At 43.8% G+C, this 13067-nt stretch overlaps 1 protein-coding gene across 2 annotated transcripts in view; it reads left to right on the plus strand.

Annotated features, from left to right (window-relative positions):
* The window catches only part of Elmo1 (engulfment and cell motility 1), a 447896-nt gene that overhangs the window by 48330 nt on the left and 386499 nt on the right, over positions 1 to 13067 (plus strand). For both annotated transcript variants that reach the window (XM_042695082.1, XM_042695081.1), the window contains exon 2: positions 1511 to 1599. The gene's annotated coding sequence lies outside the window, so the exon portion shown is untranslated. The remainder of the gene's footprint in view (positions 1 to 1510; positions 1600 to 13067) is intronic.

Raw genomic sequence — 13067 nt, forward strand, 5'->3', positions numbered from 1 at the left:
TGTGTGTGTGTGTGTGTGTGTGTGTGTGTGTGTATGGTTTTACATTTATGTATAGGTTGGCCTGGACTACAATCCTCTTTGTTCTTCTGTGCCCATGTAACAGGTATGAAAAGTACACACCACCATGCCATCTTTTATTGGTTGAAATGAGGTCTTGTGAGATATTTGCTTGAGTTTACCTCAGACTGTGATTTTCTGGATCTCATCTCTCAGGTAACTAGGAGTTCAGGTGTGAGCCACTGTGTCCAACTGTGCAGACATTCTAAAGGATCAACATCTATTCTCATCATGGTCCCTCCCTTCCCCTCTGCATTTAATCTGGGAGTCCTCTGGGGCCCCAGCTTGGCCCTGTGGGTCCTGTATTATGGGATCTGCCTCTGTTTCCTCTATGGTGTTCCTCCTTTCGCTCCAGTCAGCCTCAGGTTTGGCAATCACTGCAATTGTCTCCTTAAATACATCCTTGGGTGCCTCGCTTTTGCTTTCTCTCTGTCCACCCATCTCTCCCATCTGCAGCATTCTTCTGGTTGTTGCAAATGCCCATGTGGCTTTCCACCCCTCAGTGGTTCCTGTGGCATCTATGATAAGACCCAGGCTGCTCTGGGCATCCAACCTCCAACTCCTGTCTCCTCCTCCTCCAGGCTTTGCTCACACTTTGGTCTAGATTTCTATCTCTCTGTACTTTCTGGTTCCTGCCAGGCTGGGTTTAGCTCTTTGCTGCTGGAACCCTAGCTGGTCCACATAGAGCATCCCCTTCTCACTGATGGCCAATAGCAGTAGGCATTGCAATTCTTTTTTTTTTTTTGTCGGTCGTGGGGCCTGAACTCTGGGCCTGGGTGCTATCCCTCAGCTCTTCAGCTCAAGGTCAGCACTCTACCACTTGAGCCACAGTGCCACTTACAGTTTTCTAGTGGTTTATTGGAGATATAAGAGTCTCACGGACTTTCCCGCCGGGGCTGGCTTTGAACCATGATCCTAGATCTCAGCCTCCTAAGTAGCTAGGATTATAGGCATGAGCCACCGGTGCCCGGCAGGCATTGCAATTCTGTAGGAAGCAGACTCCCTTTGGAGCAGGCCCTCACCCTCTATGTACCACCGCTCCAGTGCCTAAGAGGGAAAGGCTCCATCAATGTCTGTGAAAACATGAATGAATGGATGAATAAAAAGGACTTCCTTATAATAAAAAATGACGTGCCTTGCCTTTGTCCTCCATGTCCTTTCCTTCCCACGCTTCATCTCATTGAGCGGCGTGGTACCAAAGAGCTATGTTGACAAATTCAGACTGTGGGAGTGGGAGCTGGGCCTTTTTGGTGAAATGTGGTGGAATTGAGGTGCGAATGGAGTGAGTGCTTATGAGTTCATTCCTTGACTTGCAGGCTGGAAGAGGTGTATGTGAACACATGAGTGCATGATGGGATGGGAACTAAGTGGCAGGTCTTTGACATGGCCTGACAGAAAGAGTGTTCTCTGTGCTGTAGTTTTCATCTTTTCTTTCTCTTTTGGTGAATTTTAGATTACTCCCAAATAATAAAAGAAAGAAGCTGAAAGAAGAAAAGCCGGAAGACCAGCTTGGCCTTTCCCCAGGGACTGGTCCCACACTAGGTAAGTTGTCCTTGTCCTCAGTCTCTGCTTCAGGTCTGGTGTTTTGGTAGACCTTGGGGTGCACTGAGAGTGAGTCAGGGCCAAGAGGGGCCCTGCCTTCTTCTGTCTCAGCACCCTCAGCAGGCTGTTTCACATGCAGCCAGGCTCAGAGGAAGGTACCAGAGTGGCACAAGTACCTGCCAGGGATGGAGCAGTTAGCAGGTTTGTTTAGGGAATGGGGAATGAGATGCCGGATATAATGTGCAATCAGGGCACTGGCTCTTTTTTGTTTTAGCACATTTCCTTGCCATTGGCAAAGTTCATAGAGAGCCAAATTGGTGAACTTGAAGTCTCAAGAACAGGTAGGTCATGTAAGGAGACGGTTGAGAGAGTTGGGGCAGCCAGAAGCCTTCATCCTGTACACAAGTCCTTGAACTTGGCTGTGGGATGCTCAGGTGTCAATCAAGGGGGTGGGTGGACCCTCATCCTTCCTTAGGTAGAGCTGGTGGTGTAGCTGTGTCACCTGGTCACCTCTCTGTTTCAGACTGAAGTGTTTTTTTCTTTATGTGTGCTAATAGTCCCCTGCCAGATTGCAAATTGCTACTAAGTTCTGCTAACTATGGAGGCCTATGGAGTCTTGGGTGACTTTGCAGGCTTGTTATCTTGCATTGGTTCTTTCTGGTTGACTTTAGGGTTCATTCTTAGAGGCAAACAACAAACCACTTCATTTGGGTGCCTGAGAGATCCTCCTTGCCATGCACTGCCCCCCCTCCTCCTACCCCCTCCCCCGCCTCAGCTTATGTTGGTTAGAAGGAGGTTTGGCTCTTTTCTGTGTTGTTGTTGTTGTTTTTAAACAATTCATGAGCCATGGAAGGGGAAGGAAAGATATATATTTTTAAAGCTTACAGTCCTAGAATATTTTGTTTTCTCTAGAGATTTTTAACTTCTTTGTGTCACAGACTTTCTTTCAGAGACTTAGCCAAAATACATATGTATATTTCTGTTTGGAGAACCCTGCCTGTGTCTTCCTGCTGTTACCAGAAGTAGTTTTGCAGAAGCCAGCCAGACTGCTGGTGTGTGTGTGGTGTGTGGTGTGTGGTGTGTGTGGTGTGTGTGTGTGTGTGTGTGTGTGTGTGTGTGTGTGTGTGTGTGTGTGTGTGTTTCTCAGTTCTCTTTTCCCAGTGCGCAGCTCATCCTCCCTCACCCCCAGGGGGATTCCAGCTTCATTTGCTCAGGTGGCCCCTGGGCTCTGGAACCTGAGTTCCCACGTGGCTATTGCATAAAGACCATTTGTTACCTGAGGCTTGAGGGCTGGTGCCTGTTTTTGAAGAGATCCCTGAAGTTGGAAAAAGGGTAAAAGGGGCATGTCTCTTCTCTCTGTGGTATAATAACCCTGGTTTCTTGTAAAGATTGTAGAAAAAATTCACATTTAGGGACTAGCTGACACTGGTTCAAATATAGAGTCCTCAACTGTGTCTAAGTTTTTTTTTTTCCCTAAGTTTATATTTAGTTTTATTCTCTGTGATACATGTCAAACCGTTCACAGAAATATATAAACAATAGCCTCGGGCTGGGAAGGTTGGCTCAGTGGTAGAGCGCTTGCCTTGCATGCATGAGGCCCTGGGTTCGATTCCTCAGCACCACATAAGCAGAAAAAAAAAAAAGCCGTAAGTGGCGCTGTGGCTCAAGTGGTAGAGTGCTAGCCTTGAGCTGAAGAGCTGAGGGACAGCGTCCAGGCCCAGAGTTCAGGCCTCACGACCAGACCCAAAAAAACCCAAAAAACAATATCCTCTCCTGTTCTTGAATGTCCTTGATTGGTATATCTGTACTGTGAACTTTGAACCAAATGGGAAGTCCACTTTCCTCTTCTGTGTACGTGGTCAGGGACAGGGGAGAAGTGTTCCTGGGGTCACCAGATTGGCTTGACCATGTGGACTAAAGCTGGATGGTGTACACAAAAGCATTCTCTCTTCTAAAAAGCGCTCTTTCCTGGGGGGGGGGGGGGGCGCGCATGGTCTTCTACACCTGAGGACAGAGACTAACTTGAGGGTGGGGTGGGGAGTGTCCCCCAGGGCTCAAGAAAAGAGATCCAATTTCTCATCAAGGAAACAGAACAGTGAGCCATGCATAGAGGCAAGTCTGCTCTATTTCTGAATGATTTGGGGGCCCTGGATGAGATCCAGCTCCAAGGAACAGAGGAAAATAGAAATAGGATCACCTGTAATATATGCTCTTACCTGTAGGCCCTGGGGTCTCCTGAGGGACCTGTGACCTTCACTTTCTTCTATCCCTGGGCCTCTGTTTACCTGGGAGTGAGGACAATACAAAGTGGGCTATAATAATGTCACCAGACAGAGGTGGGGTTTAGTGAAGCTCTCCTTTAAATATAGGAACTCTTCACGTAGGGTCCTTGACTTCTATCACAGAATAAGAATTACTGGACAAGTCACAATGGTAAGAAAACATGGCAGAGCTTTATTAAGTAAATAAACAATGAAACAGACAGACAAAAAAAGCAGACAAACAAGGGAAGGGGCAGAGTATGGGTGCTCTCATAGGGACACAAAGACACAGACACACACAGGTGCAGACACACACAAGGAGACACCCTGAGAGACACTCAGCTCCTTGGGCTGTTGGGTATTTATAGGGTAAAGGCAGCGGGTCTGGCTTTAAATTATGCAATACTAGGTGCTTTGCTTTAACTACACCTGGTGTTATTCTGAGTTTCCAGGTAAGAATGCATCTTGCCATAAAAACAGATCCTTCTCCTTGAAACAAGGAGAGCCCTGCCATCTGCATTTTGGGGCATCCTGTCAGGCACTTGTGAATCCTTGGTTGAGAAATGTATCCCTCAGGAAAGAATGCATTCAGTTGCCTCTCTTTGAAGCAAAGATAGCATTTCTACATACTGTATTTCTGAGTTGCTTACACCAGGCTTCAGTTTCCTTAAGTTATCCTGCTTGGTTTCCCCCCAGAATGACTTTTGTTCCCTAAATTTTAAGGGAAGTACATGAAGGAATATCTCCTGTATTTGCTGTTAGCTGACTGTAACTCGTTTTTCCTACTCTATCTGGCTTCAATAAAAGATGAGCTTATAGCTGGGTGTGGTGAGTCATGCCTGCCATCCTAACTATTCTGGAGGTAGGGACTAGGAGGATTGAAATTTGAGGTCACCCAGGGCAATAAGTTCATGACACCCCATCCCAACTGAGAAAAATACCCAGAACCTCACAATAAATGCTTGTTCTCCCAGCTCTGTGGGAAGTGTAAAGAGGAGTATCATAATTGAGGCAGCCCTGGGCAGAAATTCGAGACCTTTTTTGAGAAATAGGGGCAAGTGGTCGAATGCTCACCTTGCAGATGAGAGGCCCTGAATTCAAACCCCAGTGCTGCCAAGGAAAAGAGATGAGGTGCTTGGGCGTACACCTCTTTTGGTCCTGTTTGCCATGGGGGTAGAGAGGCATTGGCTGCCCACAGCTCTGCTAGGTGGCCCCCTTGCCAAGGGCACCCAGGCTTGCTGGAACACGGATGGTTTAGCTCACAGGTTGCACAAAGCTGACAGCTGTTGTGAACAAACACTGTGTGTGGCGGGCTGCCATCCCAGCTTGGTCATGGGGGCTCAGCGACAGCTGTGAAGTGCAGCTTGGTGGTGGCTCTGAGCTCCTGTTACCTTTTGCATTTTTCAAAAGCCAACATTTCGATGTCTGAAGCATTGGCACAGCTTGCTGTGGGGTTAGCCTGCTCACTGCACAGCCATCTTCTGGTACCAGTAGTGCTAAACATTGCCGAAAGAGAGCCTGGGTGACAGTGAAGGAAGACTTTGATCCTTGAGAGCATGAAGAAGAGGAGCCTGGAATCTGCTCTGAATTCTAAGACCTAGGAATGGCTTGTGGAGGGCTATCAGCTGTTGGAAGTGAGTCGTTTTCTGCCCAGACTGATTAATTTTTAAGTTCTAAGAGTGGATCTCCATAATGAGGGTGGCATGTGCCAGAAAGTTAATAAGTAACTATGGGGTTCCTTGTGCCTCATGCTGGCCATACTCTCAAAGACAACAAGTGGAAGTATTTGGTTTTAGGTATTCATAGCCGTGTGTGTGTGTGTGTGTGTGTGTGTGTGTGTGTGTGTGTGTGTGTGTGTGTGTGTGTGTGTGTGTGTGTGAAGTGTCAGGCCTAGACTGGGGCTGGAACTCAGGGTCTGGCTGCTGTCCCTTAACCTCCCTCTCTACCCCTTCCCAATGCTCATGTTCTCCCACTTCTGGCTTTTTGCTGGTTTATTGGAGATAAAAATCACATCGACTTTTCTGCTCTTTTTGGTTTTGAATGGTGATCCTCAGATCTGAGCCTCCTGAATAGCTGGGATTACAGGAGTGAGCCACTGGTGGTACCCATCTCATCAGTCTATTTCTCACAGATGTAGGCTAGCTAGATTCCTGATTACAAAGCTGGATACTGGATGAAACCATCACTCTGTCCCTGTTGCTTGAGCTCCAGATGTCATTCATGATATAAATGGCAGCAACAACATGGAAAAGTTTGAATTCCAACTTGACAATTCATATCTAAGAGACTCTGGAATAGCTGCAGTGTTTTAGCAGAGTATCAGAGCATGCAGGTTTCAAGCAACTTACCTCAGTGATCTGTTAGAAGAAATATAAGCACAAATATCTGTGACAAAGAGACGAAACCAATCTCAAGGCTTTTAAAGAGACAAAGAGTGAACCAATGCAATAGTGATACTCAAAAGATAATACATTGGAAATGAACTTTACAAATTGGGAGGGTAGTTGGTGGGAGGGAAAGTGGGAGAAAAAAATGAGGGAGGGGATAACAATGTTCAACAAGAAATATACTTATTACCTTACATATGTAACTGTAACCCTATTGTACATCACCTTGACAATACAATTAAATTTTAAAAAGTACACCTTTTAAAACATTACTAGGACTATGTGATGTCCAAAAAAAAATTTTTTTAAGAAGTCCTCCTTTTGTACTTTGAAAGTCTTTTTCTCCATTCATAAAGGAAAGGTTTGATGTGGCTGTTTTGTTTAATGTGGGCTGGTTTTATTTTGGATTCTTTGAAACCCAGTGTGATGGCTAAAATTCTGCTATGTAGAGAAGTAAAAACGAAAGGAATTGTGGAGTTTGGGTTGTCCAAATTAAAAGTGACAAAGTACAGATGACAGGGCACAGTGGTGCCCACAAATTAGTTCTCTCTAATTTGCTGCTGTAGAAAAACAGAGCTTTGAGGAGACTGCATTGTATTTTTTTTCCCTTGAATTAAAGTTAAAAAAAAAGAAAAGTGGACTTTGCTGAAAAAAAAAAAAGAAAAAGAAAAAAAAAACAACACCAAAACATAAGCCATGTGGTATTGAAATGGCCCAGGGTTTCATGATCACAGTGCTATTTGAGGCAATCCTGCTTGAACAAAACGTAAATTACATGGTTTTATGTTAAAAGCTGCACTTATAAGGTGTGTTGGGCTATTTTACTGTGCACAAGAGATCTTCCCCAAAGTTCATGTTGGAATTCAATATGGATTTATACAGGACAGATAGGTGTTGGCAGTGTGGTGTGGAGTCCTCAGTGAACATGGCATTCCCTGGCACAGTCTGCTGATGGGTGAAGGGGAGAGATGCCAAAGGTGCTTTTTCTAGTTGCTTTTAGTTCTAAGCAATAGTTTGATACTGGTGAGGAGCCAGGTTTCTTCAGCTGCAAGAAGCCCTGCCCAAAGTATACTCTACTTCATCTCAACTTCACAGAGGCCAAAATGTTATTTGCTGAGATGTAGTGGCCAATAGGGTCTGTGATATTAAAAAATAAATCAGCTACTTAAATCATGTATCAAAAGTCAGGATCTATCCAGGCACTTTGAATGGTCAGGCCTATAATTCAAGCTACTCAGGAGGATCTTAGCATCGTGTTCAAAGCCAGACCTGGCAGGAAAGCCCATGAGACTCTTGTCTCCATCAGTTAACTACCAAAAAGCCAGAAATGGAGATGTGGCCCAAAGAGGTAGAGCAGAAAAGTTCAGGGATAGCACCCAGTGCCTGAGTTCAAGCCCAGGACCTGCACAAAAAAGAAGGACAGAAAGAAAGAAGGAAAGGAAGAAAAAAGGAAAGGAGGAGGGAAGGCAGGAAGGAAGGAAGGAAGAGAAGAAGGGAGGGAAGGAGGGAGGGAGGGTTTGTCATGGACTGTGAGTGCAGAATAGCAACAACACTGAAAAGGTGCCATTTTGTGGTCATGATCTTCTGTTTTCATTATGGAGGAGTTTGTTTCAGGAGAGACACACTGCTTGTCAGAGAGCCCAGAAGAGGACTAGTGTGGCATTATCCATTATTATGCCAGGGCAACAGGTGCAGTGAAGGACTGTGTCGGGCAAACTGGATCCTGTGGTCACCCAGTGATCAGGGATGGGGTCACTCCAGCACTTCCACAGTGCCATTCAGCAACTATTTGACTGTCTCCCTTAGAGCTGGGTGTAACCTGGGCAGTGGGCACCAGTGGGAAATAAAACCATCACATTCCTGGATGTCCTGGAGTTTGTAATCTTCCTAGAAAAGAGGAGGACATGACATGAACAAGGCTACCAATATGTATCACTGTGCATTTGATCATTTCTGTCAGTGTAAGAACAAGTGTCTGAGAAGTGTCTGAGAAGCAAGAGAGCGATCTCTGGAAAGATCTACACTTCAGATCAGCAGTTGGACTTTATTCTAGCAGAAGAGATTGACAGTGAAGTAGGCTAGAGTCTGACCTTTTTTTCAAAAATATGATTGTGCTATCTCTGCTTGGTGAGTGCTGGAATTACAGAGAGGCACTACTACCTCTGTCCAGGCCAGAATGTGACATCTGAAAGAGAGGCTCCGCTCAAAAGTTATGAAGGGCAATGGGATGTAAGATGAGGTCTTGCTAAAGGTTCTAGGAGAGCTAGGAATCCATTGAGTGATTCCAAGAAGGGAAGGGCTATTTTATACCCTGGGAGCATTGGCAGAGATTGGCCAACCGTGTGAAGCCAGTCACAGAGATGAGAACTAAGATGATTCACAATCCCAAGACAGCCCTTGGCCTTGAAACTTGTAGGAAACACCACATCCCATGGCTATGAGATGTTTAGCTAATGGATATTTAAGAAATTCTGTGAGTTCTGAGGGTTATGGATTATTTCTTTCAGTTTTTTTAAGTATTGGGTGGATGAAAATGGCATAAACACAAAACTAAAAACAAAACACGGGACGTTGGGTTTAAATCCTAAAGCCCTGAAACTGAGTTGGTTCAGCCCTTGACTCTTGGGCTGTACAATTGGTGAGTTTTGTTTAGGAAACACTAATGTATATGTCTTGGTTAATAAACTTGCAGGACTTCCTTATTATTATTATTGTTATTATTTCTGCATGATAAAGTTTTTGTCAGGTGAACTGTAATCTGTTAAAATATGTGTAGGGCAGGGAGCTGGTGGTTCACACCTGGGTGGGAAAGTCCACAAAACTCTTATCTACAATAAACTACTTAGAAAAAGCCAGAAGTGGTAGAGTGCTAGCCTTGAGCAAAACAAACTCAGGGACAGAGCTCAGGCCCAGAGTTTAAGCCCTAAGACTGACAACAATAACAATAACAACCAAGTGTATAGGCCTGGAGAGGAGATAATAGAGGAGTCAGAGAAACTTAAAGAGCAACCATTACTCTGCAGCGTTAGAGAATATTTTAAATTGTTCTTTTTATCTAGCCAATGGTAATGATTCTTTGTCTATCATATAATAAGCTTTCAGGAAGACTTCCAGAAATGGGGATTAGACACAAATGATGACATACCTCTTCTTTCTTTTCTGGGGCTGTTCAGGCACCATGTAAGTTGGAACTCAGCCAGGCCTGGATGCCATACCGGCTGGGCACTGGCCAGCATCCATTTGGATTGAATGTTGTACATCCTATGCCATGCTCCAGATTTTCAATATGATCTCAGGGTGTAATAAACCAGAGCTCTTGGGAAAAGCAGACTTAAGCCAAACTGCGTGGCTGGATTAGTTCTTTGGGACTGTCATGCACTTTGTTCACAACTCATGCATAATTAAAAATGGAAAACACTCAGTGAACGAGTGAAAGTAGGTCCCACACAGTATATATTTTCCCCCTATGATGACTTCAGTATGTTTTCAGAGCTATGAAAGAATCAGTTATGTTTAATTTGCTCGTTGATTGGATACTTCAGCTGTTCTGTGTCTTACCCGCGAGCTCATCCTCACTGCAAAGGCAGTGAGGAAAATGAGAGAATTGGGAATTATGACTTGGTTCTATTTACTCTTGGAGCTTCCTTTGGTTTTTCTGCTGGCTTACAATGAATAAAAATGGTTTGCACAGCCATTAAGTATTTATGATAATGTGTGGAGCTTCTTAAAAAGAAGGCTTTGCTGAAATCAAAATAGAACCATGAACAAATAAGTCTTGTTCTTCTTTTAATAGGGAAGAAAACAAAAAAGCACAAAATATTCAACAGAGGGATTTGCTACACGCCTAAATTTATTACACAATCACTTTTACCTGTTGGGTTAAGGAAATGGTTTGCTTTTGGCTTTAGGGTAAATAAGTGGTTTTCCTGGAAAAGATTTCAGTAGTGCCATTTTGAGGGTTACATCTGATTCAGTCAGGGGAAACCATCTAAAGGTTACACCTGATTCAGTCAGATGAGGTTGGATTTCTGGGGGAACCATTTACCTGTCCTGGGTGGTGTTTCCCTCAGGCGGATGCTTTTTCACATGGCACCACCTCTCCAGTCTGGGACTCTGGCTCTTTCCCTTCTCAGCCACTGGACATAAGGCTGGTTGTAGCTTCATGTGCCATCATTAAGAGCCCATCTGAGTGGAAAAGATGTTGTGCCATGATAATCACTCCCGTCTGCTCTGTGCCAGGTTGGAAAGAAAAATAATTTTGAAAAAGAGTTCTAAAGAGAAGTGCCAACTGCCAGATCCCCTAATGAGTGAGGGATTTACAGTATCAGCAACACAATGGAAAATTCCATTATCGGGTAAGCCAGACCAAATGGATCAACAGATAGAAGAGTGACAGTTTCCTATTGGATTACTGTTTTCATTGCTTTGAAATACACTTGCTTGTGTCTCTCTTGACTGTTGGGAGGGGGAGGGCGTGCAAGAAGGTTGCAGAAGTTTAGGAGCACAATTCAAATGTATCATAATGCTAATTATGAAACTGCTATCCCTTTTAAGGCGAAGCTAGGCACTAGTGTGCTCACCTATCTTAGCTACTCAGCAGACTGGTATCAGGAGCCCAGGCAAAAAGTTTTCAAGATGCCTCTTAACCAATAGTTGGGTGCAGTGATATACCTGTCATCCCAGCTGTGTGGGAGACTGAGGAGGATCAAAGTTCCAAGCCAGCCAGGACACATAAGCCAATAAACAAACAACCAAAGAAACAGAACAACTTTATGAGACTCCACCTCAATGGAAGAAACTGGGTGTGGTCATCACAGCTACACCAGAAAGCCTAAAATTGGAGTATCAAGCAAGGTCCAGGTGTGTGCCTACTCCATTTAAAAATATCCAGTGTAAAGTGGGTGGGAGACATGGCTAAGTGGTACAGAATGGCAAGGGTCTGAGTTGAAATCCTAGTACCAAAAAAAAAAAAACCCAAAAAAACAAAAACAAAAACAAAAAAACAGAGTGTGTAGTTAGCAGTGAATAAAAAGATATAGTTATGAAAATTTTTATTTTGGACCTGCTTAGCTTTTTGGTCTTAGAAAAGAATAGTAATCACATTGATCATATTGATTATTTGCTATGTGCCAAAGATCTACCTGAATCACACAGAACCATTTAATCATCATAGCACATGATAAGGCAGCTGTAAAATTCTGAATTTACATAACTGAGAATCCAGACAGGTTAAAAGTTACTAGCATCACAGTGTCAGTGACAGAACCAACCTTCCATCTGAGGCCCTCTGCCATCAGAAGTTATAGACTTTTTTGGGTAGTTTCCATAGTTTTTACCTATAGGGCTGAGGACAGATTCTTTATAATAAGTCAGAGTTTTGGAACTGGCATATTGCTTTTTTTTTTTTCTCCTTCCACTGAAACTGAGCTGAGCCAGTGTTCATCACATATTCTTTGCAAAAGGTCATGAGAATGACTAAATGGTAATTACCACTAGTATTTGTAGCAATTTAAGTCGTGTCAGGATTTCATCTCTGACAGCTATTTTTATTAGTTTAAGTAACAGGGTCTGGAGAGAGGTATTTCTGGGCCTTCGGTTTTGTTCTGATTTCTCTTTGAACAAAGCACCTTCCCCAACTCTTTCACGCAAGTCAAGGGAAGTGCTGCTCTCATTAACTCGTGGAGGCAGGATGATTACACCCAAAAGGTGAGTAAGAGGCGGAGTTCAAGCAGCCCATGGGAACACACCACTTGAGAGAATGGAGAAAGAATGCTATCCTCCCATGCATTTCCATCAAGAGGGTGCCAATCTCAATCCAGACAGAAAATGAGCACCTTCCAGCAGTCAGCAGAGAAAAGATTCATTCTCTGACACACCTTAAAGTTCCCATAACACATAGCTAATTTAAATATGTACCAAAACGTCTGAGGGATTTCTGTATTTATCAGCGTTAGAACCCTTATTTTTTGTTGTCACACTTAAGTTTAGTGTTTAATATTGATCATCTTTCCCAGTAAATGATAGCCAAAACAATATTTCATAATAAATTAGAATGCTGTTTAAATATTTATTGATTATAAACTATAGGCAAATGAGCATCTTGGATATAGGTGTATTATTTACAGACATAATAAAATGAATACCCACTTACCACCTGGCCTAAGAAATGATATTCTCAGTAACTTTGAAGCCTGGATTTCTCCCTTTAGGAAAGCTTATTCAGAATACTATATTAATATCTTCTTTGTTTTTCTTTTTTTTTGGGGGGGGGGGTCCGGTAGTGGGGCCTGAACTCTGGGCCTGGGCGCTCAGCTCTTCAGCTCAAGGCTAGCGCTCTACCACTTGAGCCACAGCGCCACTTCCGGCTTTTTTTCTTTTTGCTTATGTGGTGCTGAGGAATCGAACCCAGGGCCTCAGGCATGCAAGGCAAGCGCTCTACCACTGAGCCACCTTCCCAGCCCCCTTTTCTTTTTTTTTTTAATTCTTTTTTTTTATTGTGAAAATACTGTACAGAGGGGTTACAATGACATGGGCAAGATAATGAGTACATTTCTTATCAAGCATTGTAGCCTCCTCCTTTGTTGTTTCCCCTTCCCATCCCTTCCTATCCTTCCCCCCAATCCTCCCTGACCCCCTCCTCCCCGCCCGCACCAAAGTTGTAAAGTTTGTTTTCTACATACGACTTGTACATCTCATTGTTGCAGCGGGTCCACCTGTATACCGACATCAAATCCAGTGAAAGCAGAGGTTATACTGTGGGGGACCCTTTGTTTTTCTTTAGGGTGACAAATACAAATAATGCACCTTGCAAATTTATAAA

Source organism: Dipodomys spectabilis, unplaced genomic scaffold (assembly GCF_019054845.1).
Source record: "Dipodomys spectabilis isolate Male_0828 unplaced genomic scaffold, ASM1905484v1 ptg000178l, whole genome shotgun sequence".
In the NCBI taxonomy this organism is placed as follows: domain Eukaryota; kingdom Metazoa; phylum Chordata; class Mammalia; order Rodentia; family Heteromyidae; genus Dipodomys; species Dipodomys spectabilis.